Below are 14,909 nucleotides of genomic sequence, written 5' to 3'. Positions count from 1 at the left end.
TACAACATTTGAGATTGAGAAAGTTTCGTTATAGAACCATTCTCCATAAAGGTTCTATAAAAAAATATTAAAATGGGTTCTATATAGCACCAAAAAGGCTTGTAACCATAGTGGAACCCTTTTTGGCACTATATAGAACCTTTTTTTAGAACCTTATGAGTATGTTTTTTATAGAACATTCAAGAAAGGGGTTCTATATAGCACCAAAAAGGGATCCACTATGGTTACAAGCCAAATAACTGTTATTTGGCACTATATAGAACCTTTTTTGTGTGTGTAGTGCTGCTTTCAATGATGCTTTGCAATTAGGCATGATGAATTATCTGGCTCTTGGATACATTGTAAATAATTGATTTAAAAAAGAAACATCAGATGTACACATCCAAAACTCAAACCATCAATGTCAGTATGTGATGTATGGAAATCTAGCTAAGAGCCCATTTCCTTAGGGTCCGTGGCGAGAAGAGGACAGGGCCCACTAAATAACCAGTACACAGCAAGAGGGGAAGAGAGACAAAGACAGGAGCATCTCATCAGTACTCTCCCTCTCTCTCTATCTCTCTCTCTCTCTCTCTGGCTCTCTCTCTCTCTCTCTCTCTCTCTCTCTCTCTCTCTATCTCTCTCTCTCTCTGGCTCTCTCTCTCTCTCTCTCTGTCTCTCTCTGTCTCTCTCTCTCTCTCTTTCTCTCTCGCTCTCTCATCCATTCATGTTTTACTTTCTCCCTCCTTCGCTTTGTGTCCCTTCTAACCCTCTAGCTCTCATTTCTGTACAAGTCTCCATCTATCTTTGCTTTCTTACCTTCTCAATCCCTCTCTTTCTCTCTTCAGTGCCTTAGTTAAAATTTCTGAAAGGAATGTGGAATTGGATGCCTGCTTCTTTGAGCCTTCCTATGAAACACAAGGAGAGTTGTTTTGGAAAGAGTTGACACAGCTCAGACCTTGATTCTGGTCCAAACCTGTCATCCAATTACAGCCCTTTATGACTCAAAACACTGACACAATGTAAACATACATCTGCCAGAGAAACATATAGCTCTGTCAAAGGATGATTATTGTTGCCATCATGTACCCTTCTCAAACATCAACTAATGTGAATGCAATTAATTACATCACTGTATATAAATGGTGAATGGATATATTCACCAGAATGTCCGCTGGCTTTTGAGTGTATTGTGTGATGTATTATATCTGTAATCTATTGTGTTACCTCCATTTCTCTGACTCATCTCTATACCTCTCTGCAGAATCCTCACTCTATCTCACTCTCCAAGCTGTAAAAGTATGAAAATGGGGGATTTACAAGTCATTTCCTTCGCAACTATAACTCAGTGCTTGACATTCAGTACCTGCATAAGCTCTGAGCTGTTACAGTACTTCTGATGAATCATGATCTGAATCCAAATCAAGGCATTCATCTACTCAAAGAAGTATTCATAAAAGAATGATTCCCCTGTAGATCATGTAGCACTATAATGAAATGTACTAGCTTTTGTATGTCCTCCTACATCTCGGATCTTTGAGATAAAATCATGGATGACTTGCACCACTAAAGGAGTTATTATATGTTTACCTTTATTTAGGTAAGTGTTCTTCTAAGATTTATATTGGGAAAACATCCTGCACATTTAAAGTACGTATTGGACAATATAAATCTGCTATTAGATGTCAAGATGTCACCTAGCCAGTTGCGAGACACTTTATTAAACAAAATCACTCTATTAATGAATTATGTTGCCTCGGAATCTAAAAAGTTCATCAACCACACAGAGTAGGCGATTAAGATAACAAATGACTCCAAAGAGAATCCATGTGGATATTTCAGCCAAATTGCGTATCACCACATGGTTTAAATTAAGAATTAGAACTACGCCCCCATAACAGTTGTCAAAGCCCCTATCCTCTCATTTTTTCAGCCAATGCAACAGGCAATCTTTGCTCCTGCCACAGGTTGAATCAATCTGTCCTCTTAGCTCTGCTCCTGTTGATGTAACAGACAGGCAGCATCAGCTCTATCTTTTACAGGGAGGGGGCTGGGGAGGTCAGGGGTCAGAGAGATATATAATCCCTTTATGAACCCCTCCTTGCTGATGTAAAGCTGGTCTCAGGAAGGTCAGTCTTGTCAAAGAGCCTAGGCCCTGTTCCCTCCACACCGCCGGACAAAGATTGTTCTCGTCTATTCACAGTCTTACCTTGAGAAGCACACCGCCGGCTTACCGCACTGGAATTGGCTCGACGCCATGAATGCAGGAGATGCAGCGAATGAGTTTGAATGCCTTCTATATCCATTTTCTCTCTCTGAGTTTCTCTCTCTTTTTTCATCTTCACTCTCTCACAATCCTCACTCTCTCACAATCCTCACTCTTTCCATCCTCACTCTCTCTATCACCCACTCTCTTTCCCACAGTTCTAGGAATTTAATACTTTCTCTATGCTCAATTTCTTTTAAAGATGATCTGAATGAAGAGTGGGTCTCACTGAAAAGGATCATGGCCTTTTCTATAGGCCAAGGAAGTGAACCAATCTTGTTTAGCTCACATTGTTTGTGTCCTTGTGAACAATGAGTGTATTTTTAAGTAGGTTATCTGAGTATTGTTCATACAAACCTCTATCACCTGTAAAGCCACTACCAAAAATAACAATCATTACCAATGACAATGAATCTGCTTTATTCATTGTCATTAAGTATATTTCAGTTTCCATGGTTTTGAGAGGCTATAGATCAGTGGAGGCTGGTGGGAGGAGCTATAGGAGGACAGGCTCATTGTAATGGCTGGAATGGAATAAATGAAACGGTATCGAACACATCAACCATATGGAAATCACATTTGACTCCATTCCATTTATTACATTCCAGCCATTAAACAGATCCTGTCCACCTGTAGCTTCTCCCACCAGTTACCACTGCTAGAGATTCATTCAACATCACAACAGATGTAGGATCTTAATTTGAGCCCGTTTGCTACAGGAGGAAAATAATCCTGCAGTAACAGGAAATGTGAATTATTATGTGGATTATAATTAATGGACATTTTTGGACGGTGTTATTGCGCTTTTTGTTAGGGCTAATGAAGTCTGAAATGTTTAGGTGTAAATGACAATATTTTTAAAACTCAAATACACTACAAGTTTACATTTCCTGTAGTGCAGGAACATTTTCAATAACCAAAGAGTGATCAACTTAAGATCCTGCATCTATATTACCTATTACACATTACTTCTTTCAACAGTAACAAATTACTTTACATATTACACTCTGGAAATATATGTGCGTCCTCACTCAATGTTAACAATGTCAACATTATGTTCCGGAGGCCTATATACCAATACAAGCAGCCTAATAATGACAGACACAACATCTACTACACAGCTACCAGCTAGTTCAGCTCTCCATGGGTTACAGCATGTCTCCCTGAACGATTAGAATCAAGCCTTCCTTGTTCGTATGAGGTAGGCCTTCAGTCATCTTTAGCAGCAGTGGTCAGGTCTTGGGGGTCTTTTGTGTTGGCGTGTTGCCTTTGCAGGTGCTTCAAGAGATTAGAAGTTGTGTTTCTAGCCGTTGAGAGGTGTTTCTCGCTTGGGCGCAGTTTACATTTTACAGTTATATTCTTATAATTTTGTCCTACCAAATCAAGGTAATGGGAGTACTTCCACACTGAGAAAGTCAATGTTTTAGACTCTTCTGCCATTTTTTATCTCCCTCACTAAAGCCGTAAATAGGAACTTGGTGAGGAGGATAAAAACAATTAGAATCTCGGGTTGGTGGATTTTTGTAAATATTGTGCCAAAAGAGAGGGAAAACAATCATCACACATATTTATTTGGATCAATAACTGTATTAGGAAGGGAATGATGACAAAATTAACGAAGACGAAGTAATGACATCTTTGATCAGTAACTGTAATATTATTACTGAAATTGGAACAGTACTCCGTTATATTATTTCTTACAGTAAAAAATCATCTTATTACTGTAATGCATTACTTTGTCACGCATTACCCCCAACTCTGAGTAGAACTGAGTAGGGATGTAGGGAACATTGTTGATACACTTTAACCGATCCAGCTCATAAGGCTTCACCACCTCTTGTTCCATTGCCAAGCCTCCATGCTATTTTAGTGCCAATGTGTGAGCGCCACGACACCTGCAGAATCTCATATCCCCCACACTGAGAGCCATGCCCTCCGCCATCAGGCAATGCCAAACAGCCAGTTAAATCACTTACCATACACTGTAGCCCTCACTCTGACTTCTGATCAAATGTCCTGTAACAGGGCTGTGCTTGTTTATCACAGCAAATCTCAACACTTCTCACTCCATGTTAGCCTCAGTGTGGTGTGAAGCCTGGTCCCAGCACCACTGGAAATGCACAGCAGTGGTGCTGGTACACATGAAGGATCTTCATGTGAGCCAGTTTGCCACAGCAGGAAAAATTATCCTGCAGCAAAAGGGAATGTGAATAATATTGTGGATTATAATTAATGGTCATTTTTGTAGGGGCTGATACAATTTTCATAAGTGAAATTCAAGTGGAAATGACAAACTTCAGAAGCCTTTTTAGACCTCAAATACACTACATGTTTAAAAATGTCTCCATTGCAGGAAAGTTCTCCTGTAACAGGGCGAGCAAATTCAAATCCTACTGTACATCAGCAGACACTGTTGCTCAGTTCTGTGGCTGCCTCCCCTGCCTCATCACACTGTTATTAGTGACTTATTAAGCATGGAGCATCCACAGGTGGCTTCCCCGGGCCAGGACCCTCCCCTTTGTCCCCAGTCCAATTATCTCACTCAGGATATTAACATTTTATTGGTCTACTTGGGGACATCACATTTCCATGGGCTGCCTTCTCATCTCCACCAGTAAATGCCTCTACTGCTAAATTACTTTCCCAGGCAGAATAGCAGGGGCTCCCGTCGAGACCTGTCAAGTCCCAATGCATTACCAGCACAGCATACCTCAGCTACCTCTCTGCCGTGACTGAATGTGTGGCAAGTTTATTCCTGGGAGTCTGAGCAGCACAGAGCACCCCCTCATATAGAGACAAAATACAATTATATGGCTCTTCTGTACATACTGCACAGTATACCCCTCCACATACTATTCCCTAATTACACATGCTATGCACCCTCACTCCTTCACCCATACAGTATTATTGGAGCCTGGCTGAATCCACCGGGGACTGTTCCACAGTTTGTCAATTAAAGCAGAGAGGCGTGAATAAGGCCCTCTCAGCCATGAGCACATAATTAGCAGAAGCCATCATCACATCCTATCCCTCAATAAATTATGTTTCACATCACTCCCAGTCATATCCTCCAATTAGCAAGCACCTGAAGGTAGCCTAAATATTGATTTTTATTAGAGGAATTACACACACAGAGCAGAGGCACGCGAGAGACATTCAGGTTCTGTATTAGAATTTATGCAACTATTTCCTCCAACTCAATATTAATAGGCGATTGCAGCCTCATCAGCTAAGAAATCAGAGGTGTGGGGACTGAGAGACGTTAACATTCTTTGTTGATAAGGCATGGCAGGGTACGAACTATCTAGTCCATTGTGCTAGTAGGAAAGATGAGAGACGAGGCCAGGGCAGAGTTAGGTGTGAATTAGAAATTAAGGAGTTAACTAAGAGTTTACAAATGGAAGAGCTCAATGTATCTCTAATATTTGGGAAAAGCATTTATTGCATGCATGTTTACCAAAATATCTGATAGTGTATTTAAACCTACATACATTCCACTGTGAAATCATTCAGAGCATTCCATCTTGGAAACCTGTGAGCTAAACAAGTGTTTGGCATGAAAGCTAATGTTTCCAGAGGACTGTATGCCCCAATAAACATCAATAACACACTGCTCTAGTTCCTCGCACACTAATCTTCCAGTTTATATTGAGAGTGCATCACGAGATGGGCACCCTCAACCCACCATCACACAAGCAAGCATGCTGCTGCTTCCCATCCTCCCCCTCTCTCTCTCTCTCCCTCTCCCTCTCCCTCTCCCTCTCCCTCTCCCTCTCCCTCTCCCTCTCCCTCTCCCTCTCCCTCTCCCTCTCCCTCTCCTGGGGGGTGTTAAACGGGTACATCTGTCAGAGGTTTGGGGGGCACCTTAAAGATAGTGGGGGTGGAGGGGGCCACTGTTCCCCATCCAGGCAGGAGACAGAGTTGGCTCATACTGCTGTTGAACTGGGCTGCTCAGGCACAAACACAGAGCTGTGCTGGCTGGCCTGCTAGGATTGGTGGGTTTGGATCCGTCTTGGCAGGGGCTGCTGTGACAGCTGTCTGGAAATGGTGGGAGCCCCTGAGATCTGAGACAGAGAAGAGCAGGAGCAAACTCTTAGTGTGAAAATATTGTCCCTGTTCTCCCAACACAGTTTCAAACATATATACAATAAGAAATAGGCGGCTCAGCCAAATCAACAAAGAAAAATAAGTAATATAATGAGGATACTTTTTCTAAATACATAATGACTGTAAAGAGCATGCTGTAATTGGATGACTTCTATCTTAAGTCTTCCTTTGAGACATACTTCAGGAGCTGTTTCATTTTTGTCCAACCGGATGGATCATAGTGATTTCTTTCCATTAATGGATTCTGAAGTTTTAAAAAAAGACTTCAGCTTGCATGTTATTAGTTCTTTATTTAACTTGTATGGCTGCAATCCAGATATCGGGATAAGTGGCATCAACAACGGCTGAATAGCATAGCGCTACATACAATAAATATTACTATAAATATTTATATTCACGAAATCAGAAGTGCAATATAGGAAAACACAGTTTAGCCTTTTGTTAATCCACCTGTCGTGTCAGATTTTGAAATTATGCTTTACAGCGAAAGCAATCCAAGCATTTGTGTAAGTTTATCGATCACATGATAAAACATTAAGTACACTTAGTATCAAGTAGCTCGGTCACGAAAATCAGAAAAGCAATCAAATGAATTGTTTACCTTTGATGATCTTCGGATTTTTTCACTCAAGAGATTCCCAGTTACACAACAAATGTTATTTTTGTTCCATTAAGATTATTTTTAGATCCAAAATACTTCCATTTGTTTGTCGCATTATGTTCAGAAATCCACAGGAAAGAGCAGTCACGACAACGCAGACAAATTCCAAATAGTTTCCATAATGTCCACAGAAACATGTCAAACGTTTTTTATAATCAATCCTCAGGTTGTTTTTAAAATATATAATCAATAATATATCAACCGCAAATTTCTTTCACAGTAGGATAGGGAAAGCAATATCCAAACTCTGTTGCGCGAGCAAAACTCATGTGACCGATTGATGCGATGTTATCGTTCTGGCTCATTTTTCAAAATAAAAGCCTGAAACTATGTCTGAAGTGGAGTTTTCATAATAGAAGCCACTTCCTGTTTTGATTTTCCTCCGGGTTTCGCAATATCAGTTCTGTTATACTCACAGACAATATTTTGACAGTTTTGGAAACTTTAGAGTGTTTTCTATCCAATACTAATAATAAAATGCCTATATTAGCAACTGAGACTGAGGAGATGGCTGTTTACAATGGGCACCTTTTCATCCAAGCTACTCAATACTGCCCCTGCAGCCATAAAAAGTTTAACCAGGCAAGTCAGGTAAGAACAGTGGGTTAACTGCCTTGTTCAGGGGCAGAATGGCAGATTTTTACCATGTCCGCTCATGGATTTGATTCGGCAACCTTTTGGTTATTGGCCCAACACTCTAACCACTAAACTACCTACGCTCAAAGTTAAAGAAGGATATCCTTCTTTCCTTCTTGGAAAGAAGGATATCAATCTTCTTCACGTAACGTGCTAATCTATAGGTTTTCTAACACATTCTGATCCTTTGTATCAATATTTAAAATAAGTCATCAAAAATCATGGTGGTATTGCTAGTCACTTTGCATTTGCTCTGTTGTAACAAAAGCCCACGTGGCAGCTTCACCATTCACTGCCTCTTCTCCATTATATTACTATAGAGTTAACACTACACAAAAAACACTGTTCCAGAACATAGATTTAAGCACAGGGATACATACAGCAGTTACTAGTCTCCCATTACCCTTGGTGTGGTCCTACCATGACAAGGCCTTGTTTTTTATTTGATTTGATTTGATATGTTATCAACAATACAAAACATACACATACAAAGGGCGACATCATACAAACATCAACTACATCACCCCTGGCCCACTAGGCCTAACCCTTATCACTATCCGCCAAATGGCCTCAAACTACACAATTTTGTTTCTCTCCATCACCCACACATTTTTAGATAGTAAAGTATTTGACCTTTCCATTGTGTGAACAATGGCGGATTGGTTGATTTCCAATTTTTATATATATGTTTTTTTAAATGACTGATGAGAAAAGTATTTAGCAGCCCACCAGGTATCTCATTGCACCCTCATATGCCATGTCTTGAAATATGCAGACAGACAAATTAAAAGTACATTTACATTGTAATACTTCTGAAGCCATCTTTCCAACTCCTCCCATAACTTTTGGACTTCGTAACATTCCCAGAAGGCATGAAATATTGAGTCATTAGTAGTTTTACACTTCAAACATGACTCTGCCGTAGTGCTGTAGAATTTGTGAAATTTTTATCTTGTGTAATACATTCTATACATACATTTATAATGGATTAATCATCCATTTTCATTAACATTTTCATTAGTTATGTTCCAACATTCCCTCTATCTTGTGCCAATATCAGTTATTTTAAAATATTGGTTTCAATAGTTTCTACATATTTTTATGAGATTGTCAGTTGGATAGGCTCTCTGCAAGGTTTTGAATAGCTAACCTTTCATATGAATACACTTTTTAAAGTCAAATAGGACTACCTCAAGATTGCTCAGGTGTCCAAAAGATTTCAAATTGAAATTTTGTGATATAAAGGTTTTAAATTGAATGTATTTGAAAATATCTACATGGTCAATCCAAAATTGCTTTTTAAAGCTGTCATGGAAATAAGATGTCTTTCCTATTAGCAAGTCATTTCCAGTTTCTATGCCTTTAGTTTTCCATGTTTATCGATGAATTGTGAAAGGTTATCCAAGGATTGTTCCATAAGGTTGTGTTTCGATGGAGTGATATTGGTTCTTGTAGAATACATTTCATTTTCTTCCATATTGGTATTTGTTAATTGAAATAATTCCTGTTCTTGGCTGTATCTTTTGATAATAAATACGTGAAAAGATTCTGGGGATGATGAGCATGCACATCTTCAATTGTTCCTCTTCAGTGCATTTACTATATGTTTACAAGTAAAATCCCTGAGTAGCAAGTTTACACAATTGCAAGTATGGAAGTTTAAAACCACTCTCAGACTTGGAAAGATGTCAAACTTTCCATTTTATTTAATGATTTTTATTTGCCCATATAAAGTCTGTTATGACCGTGTATACTTTTTTAAAGAATGTCTTCGGTATTTGGTAGCCATGCCATTCTGAAGAGGTTTATTCTATCTGTAAGATTTATGGGAAGATTATCCCATTTAATTAAATCTGTTTTCATATGGGGTGGCAGGTAGCCTAGTGGTCAGCATGTTGGACTTGAAACTGAAAGGTTGCAAGATCAAATCCCTGAGCTGACAAGGTAAAAATATGTTGTTCTACCACTGAACAAGCCAGCTAACCCACTGTTCCTAAGCCATCATTGAAAATAATAATTTTTCTTAACTGGCTTGCCTAGTTAAATAAAGGTAAAATATTGTTAGGTAATGGAGTAAAATTATCTTTATATTTTTGTTGTTTGTTGTCACTTATTAAGCATTCTAAGTACAGTATTTAAACATTTTTTTCATCCACTTGAAGGATTGCTGTAAATCGTGAGTTATTCTATTTCTTATTCCAATTGCCATTATTTGAGTTTTTTCTACATTAATATTATATCTTAAGATTTTTGAGTATTCTGAAAATATTTCTTAACAAAGGGGGCATTGAGTTTTCACTATTGGTCAGGTATATCAGGAGATCATCTGCAAATAACTTTTTTATTTATGTTTATATTTGTGGCTTACCGATACTGACACCTGTTAGAAACAGGAGGAGGGAGAGGAGACATCCTTGTATTGTGCCCCTTTCAAAATCAATTTGATCATATACAGTAATGTATTATTTGTAAATATTTTTGCTTTCGGACATTCATTGTTCAGATGGAACGTTTCCAAAGTTCTGAAAAGTAAGACATAAGACAGTCAGAATCCTTATCAGAGCATGTGCAGACCAACTGGCTGGTGTGTTTACGAACATATTCAATCAATCCCTATCCCAGTCTGCTGTTCCCACATGCTTCAAGAGGGCCATCATTGTTCCTGTTCCCAAGAAAGCTAAGGTAACTGAGCTAAACGACTACCGCCTCGTAGCACTCACTTCCGTCATCATGAAGTGCTTTAAAAGACTAGTCAAGGACTATATCACCTCCACCCTACCTGACACCCTAGACCAGGGGTGTCAAAGTCAAATGGACGGAGGGCCAAATAAAAAATTTAGCTACAAGCCGAGGGCCGGACTGTTCGAATGTTCATTGAAAAATTTTTAAATGACGCATATAGTCTAGTGAACCTAATTGAACCTACTGAAAACCTAACAAATATATTCCAATATGATCAGATAAATAAAGCAATATTTTCTTATGGCTCTGTCAGTAATCTTTAATTTTCAACAGACACAAAAGACAAATTTCCTTTATATAAAAATCCCCATAACATGAACATTAAATGAAAGAAACCGGTATTCAAGGCACCATCAGTAGCCTATATTTTCTATTTTAGCAAAAGTGGGCTAAATTTACTTCAAAGAAAAAAACAATAATAGCAATTTTCTATCATCCACTCAACTGAAATATTTTTAAAATATAATTGGATTGAAATACAATAAAATAAAGTGCAAAAATCTATTAATCAAAAACAACACTTTGTTTAAGGAGAAGTAACATGCAGTGAAAACAAATATTAAACTTTAACTTTTAAACTTGAACTGAGTAAAAACTCTAAATATGTGATTGCACAGTAATGTTCACTTGTTTGAGGTTGAGGGTGATACTTGGTGGTGTCCCATCTTTTCCACAAGTTCATCAATGTTCGGGGTAAGGCTCTGAGCTGAGGAAATCCTCAGAATTGAGTGGAGGTGTTCAGCAGTAAGTCGACTTCTGTGTGATGTTTTGTTCAAGTTCATCAAAGAAAACAGTTGTTCACACAGGTATGTGCTGCCAAACATAGACAACGTTTGAGCAGCCTGGATGCGCAGCTGGGGCATTGTGTCGGGGAGGAAACGGGCGAACTCCGCAGCACCCACTGCCGCATATTTTGCCCTCAGTGCATCATTGCATTGGAGGTCAATCAACTCCATTTGGAGGTTTGGTGGTGAGCCCACGTCAACAGCAAATGGGTTGCAGTTCCAACCTGCTTTTTTGTGCTTCAAAGTCAGCAAATCGGCGTCGAAAGTCAGCGGCAAGCATACCTATTTTATCAGCCAACTGTGCGCTCGGGAACGCACTGGTAGAGAGCTTCTCTTTCATGGTCTGGCAGCTGGGAAAGTGGCTCAAATTTTCTTTCCGCATCTGCGTCTCCCACAGAGTCAGTTTGGTTTTAAATGCCTTCACTGTACTGTACATATCAGAGATGACACGATCCCGACCCTGCAGCTGCAAGTTCATTGCATTCAGATGACTCGTAATGTCACACAGAAAAGCCATTTCACACAGAAACATTTCGTCTCGGAGTTGTGTTGTGTCTTTCCCTTTGCTGTCCAAGAACAGACAAATCTCCTCATTTAAGCTCGAAACATCTTTGAAGCACCTTTCCCTGGCTTAGCCATCGCACCTCTGTGTGATAAGGCAAATCACCATGCTCCGTTTCTAACTCCGTCAGAAATGCCTTGAACTGGCGGTGATTCAAACCTTTGGCTCTGATAAAGTTAACTGTGCGCGTGATGATGCTCATTACATGCTCCATTTTCAAGGCTTTACCGCACAACGCTTCCTGGTGTATGATACAATGATAAGCTGTCAGCTCACCTGTCGCGTTTTCCTCTTGCATCTTTTCCTTATCTTCTTCACCAGTCCGCTCCTGTGTCCACACATCGCAGGTGCTCCGTCGGTTGTCAAACCCACGAGTTTTTCCCAAGGCAGCTCCATCTCATTTACACATCTTGACACCTCTTCATACAAATCATGCCCCGTAGTTGTGCCATGCATAGGACGTAAAGCCAAAAACTCCTCTGTCACGCTTAGGCTGGAGTCCACTCCGCGGATGAAAATTGACAACTGGGCAATGTCAGAAATGTCGGTGCTCTCATCCACAGCCAAGGAATATGCAATGAAATCTTTTCCCTTTTTCACAAGCTGCTCTTTTAGATTGATGGACAACTGGTCTACTCTCTCGGCAATGGTGTTTCTGCTCAGACTCACATTTAAAAAGAGTTGCCTTTTTCTGGGCAAACTTCGTCACAAACTTTAATCATGCAGTTTTTGATGAAATCCCCCTCCGTAAATGGCCGGGCTGATTTAGCGATCTCTTCTGCCAAAATAAAACTGGCCTTGACAGCAGCCTGGCCTTGTGATTTGGCTTTTTTGAACAGAGCCTGTCGAGATTTGAGGCCTCGTTTTAATTCCTCTGCCTTTTGTAGCCTTTGTTCCATGTCCATATTCTTGTTTTTGTCCGCGTGTTTCGTTTCATAATGTCGTCTCAGATTATACTCTTTCAGTACCGCCACACTTTCTCCACACAGAAGACACACAGGTTTTCCAGCTACCTCCGTGAACAAATACTCCGACTCCCACCTTGTTTGAAACCCCCGGTTCTCAGTGTCCACCTTCCGTTTTGCCATTTTTGATGGGTATCTGAAAGTTAATTTTACTGTGATGCTGACAACTGCTGTGCCAATAAATATTGAAATGAAGCAGCCTACTGCTCGGTGCGTCACCGTTGCATTGTGGGAAATGTAGTATTGGTGCGTGTAAAAGATCTGCGGGCTGCCGGCTTGCTGCGGTCTGCGGGCCGGTTCTAATAACAAATCAAGATCATCCCAGGGGCCGTAAAAAACCTTCTCGCGGGCCGGATGTGGCCCGCGGGCCTTGACTCTGACATATGTGCCCTAGACCCACTCCAATTTGCTACCTGCCCCAATAGGTCCACAGACGAAGCAATCCCAACCACACTGCACACTGCCCTAACCCATCTGGACAAGAGGAAAACCTATGTGAGAATGCTGTTCATCGACTACAGCTCAGCATTTAACACCATAGTACCCTCCAAACTTGAGACCCTGGGTCTCGACCCCCGCCCTGTGCAACTGGGTACTGGGCTTCCTGAAGGGCCGCCTCTAGGTGGTGAGGTAGGTAACAACATCTCCACCCCGCTGATCCTCAACACTGGGGCCCCACAAGGATGCGTTCTGAGCCATCTCCTGTACTCCCTGTTCACCCACGACTGCGTGGCCATGCAAGCAACTCAATCATCAAGTTTGCAGACAACACTACAGTGGTAGGCTTGATTACCAACAACGACGAGACGGCCTACAGGGAGGAGGTGAGGGCCCTCGGAGTGTGGTGTCAGGAAAATAACCTCACACTCAACGTCAACAAAACAAAGGAGATGATCGTGGACTTCAGGAAACAGCAGAGGAAGCACCCCCCTAACCACATCGATGGGACAAGAGTGGAGAGGGTAGTAAGTTTTAAGTTCCTCGGCGTACACATCAGGGACAAACTGAATTGGTCCACCTACACAGACAGCGTGGTGAAGAAGGCGCAGCAGCACCTCTTTAACCTCAGGATGCTGAATAAATTAGGCATCCTGTCGTGCTGTATCACCGCCTGGTACGGCAGCTGCTCCACCCACAAACGTAAGGCTCTCCAGAGGGTAGTGAAGTCTGCACAACGCATCACCGGGGGCAAACTACCTGCCTTCCAGGACACCTACACCACCCGATGTCACAGGAAGGCCATAAAGATCATCAAGGACAACAACCACCCGAGCCACTGCCTGTTCACCCCGCTATCATCCAGAAGGCGAGGTCAGTACAGGTGCATCAAAACAGGAACGAGAGACTGAAAAACAGCTCCTATCTCAAGGCCATCAGACTGTTAAACAGCCACCACTAACATTGAGTGGCTGCTGCCAACACACTGACTCAACTCCAGCCACTTTAATAATGGAACAATTGATGTGAAAATGTATCACTAGCCACTTTAAACAATGCCACTTAATATAATATTTACATACCCTACATTACTCATCTCATCTATGTATATACTGTACCCTATACCATCTACTGCATCTTATCATCTTTATGTAATACATGAATAACTAGCCACTTTAAACAATGCCACTTTTATGTTTGCATACCCTACATTACTCATCTGATATGTATATACTGTACTCTATACCATCTACTGCATCTTGCCTATTCCATTCTGTATCATCACTCATTCATATAGTTTTATGTACTGTACATATTATTCATCCCTTTACACTTGTGTGTATAAGGTAGTTGTTGTGGAGTTGTTAGGTTAGATTACTCGTTGGTTATTATTGCATTGTCGGAACTAGAAGCACAAGCATTTCGCTACACTCGCATTAACATCTGCTTACCATGTGTATGTGACAAATAAACATTTGATTTGATTTTGAAACAAATTCTAGTATATATATACAAATAAAATATTATTACACTATTACCCTATTGCTAACAAAAAACACATATATAAAAATAATTGCACAAATCCTATATCACACAAATACACAAATAGAATAACACACTTATTAAGAAGAGAACCTTATTATTACACTATTGCACTTCAAACAAGAAACACACAAACTAAATTGTACAACTAATTGCATTAGTACTGTACGAAGTTAGTGGTGCGCTTTTTTGATAGATTCCACCGCTCCCCCTACTTCTGGCTTCT

The sequence above is a fragment of the Oncorhynchus gorbuscha genome, linkage group LG18 (assembly GCF_021184085.1).
Source record: "Oncorhynchus gorbuscha isolate QuinsamMale2020 ecotype Even-year linkage group LG18, OgorEven_v1.0, whole genome shotgun sequence".
In the NCBI taxonomy this organism is placed as follows: domain Eukaryota; kingdom Metazoa; phylum Chordata; class Actinopteri; order Salmoniformes; family Salmonidae; genus Oncorhynchus; species Oncorhynchus gorbuscha.
Note: the sequence above shows the minus strand (reverse complement) of the source record.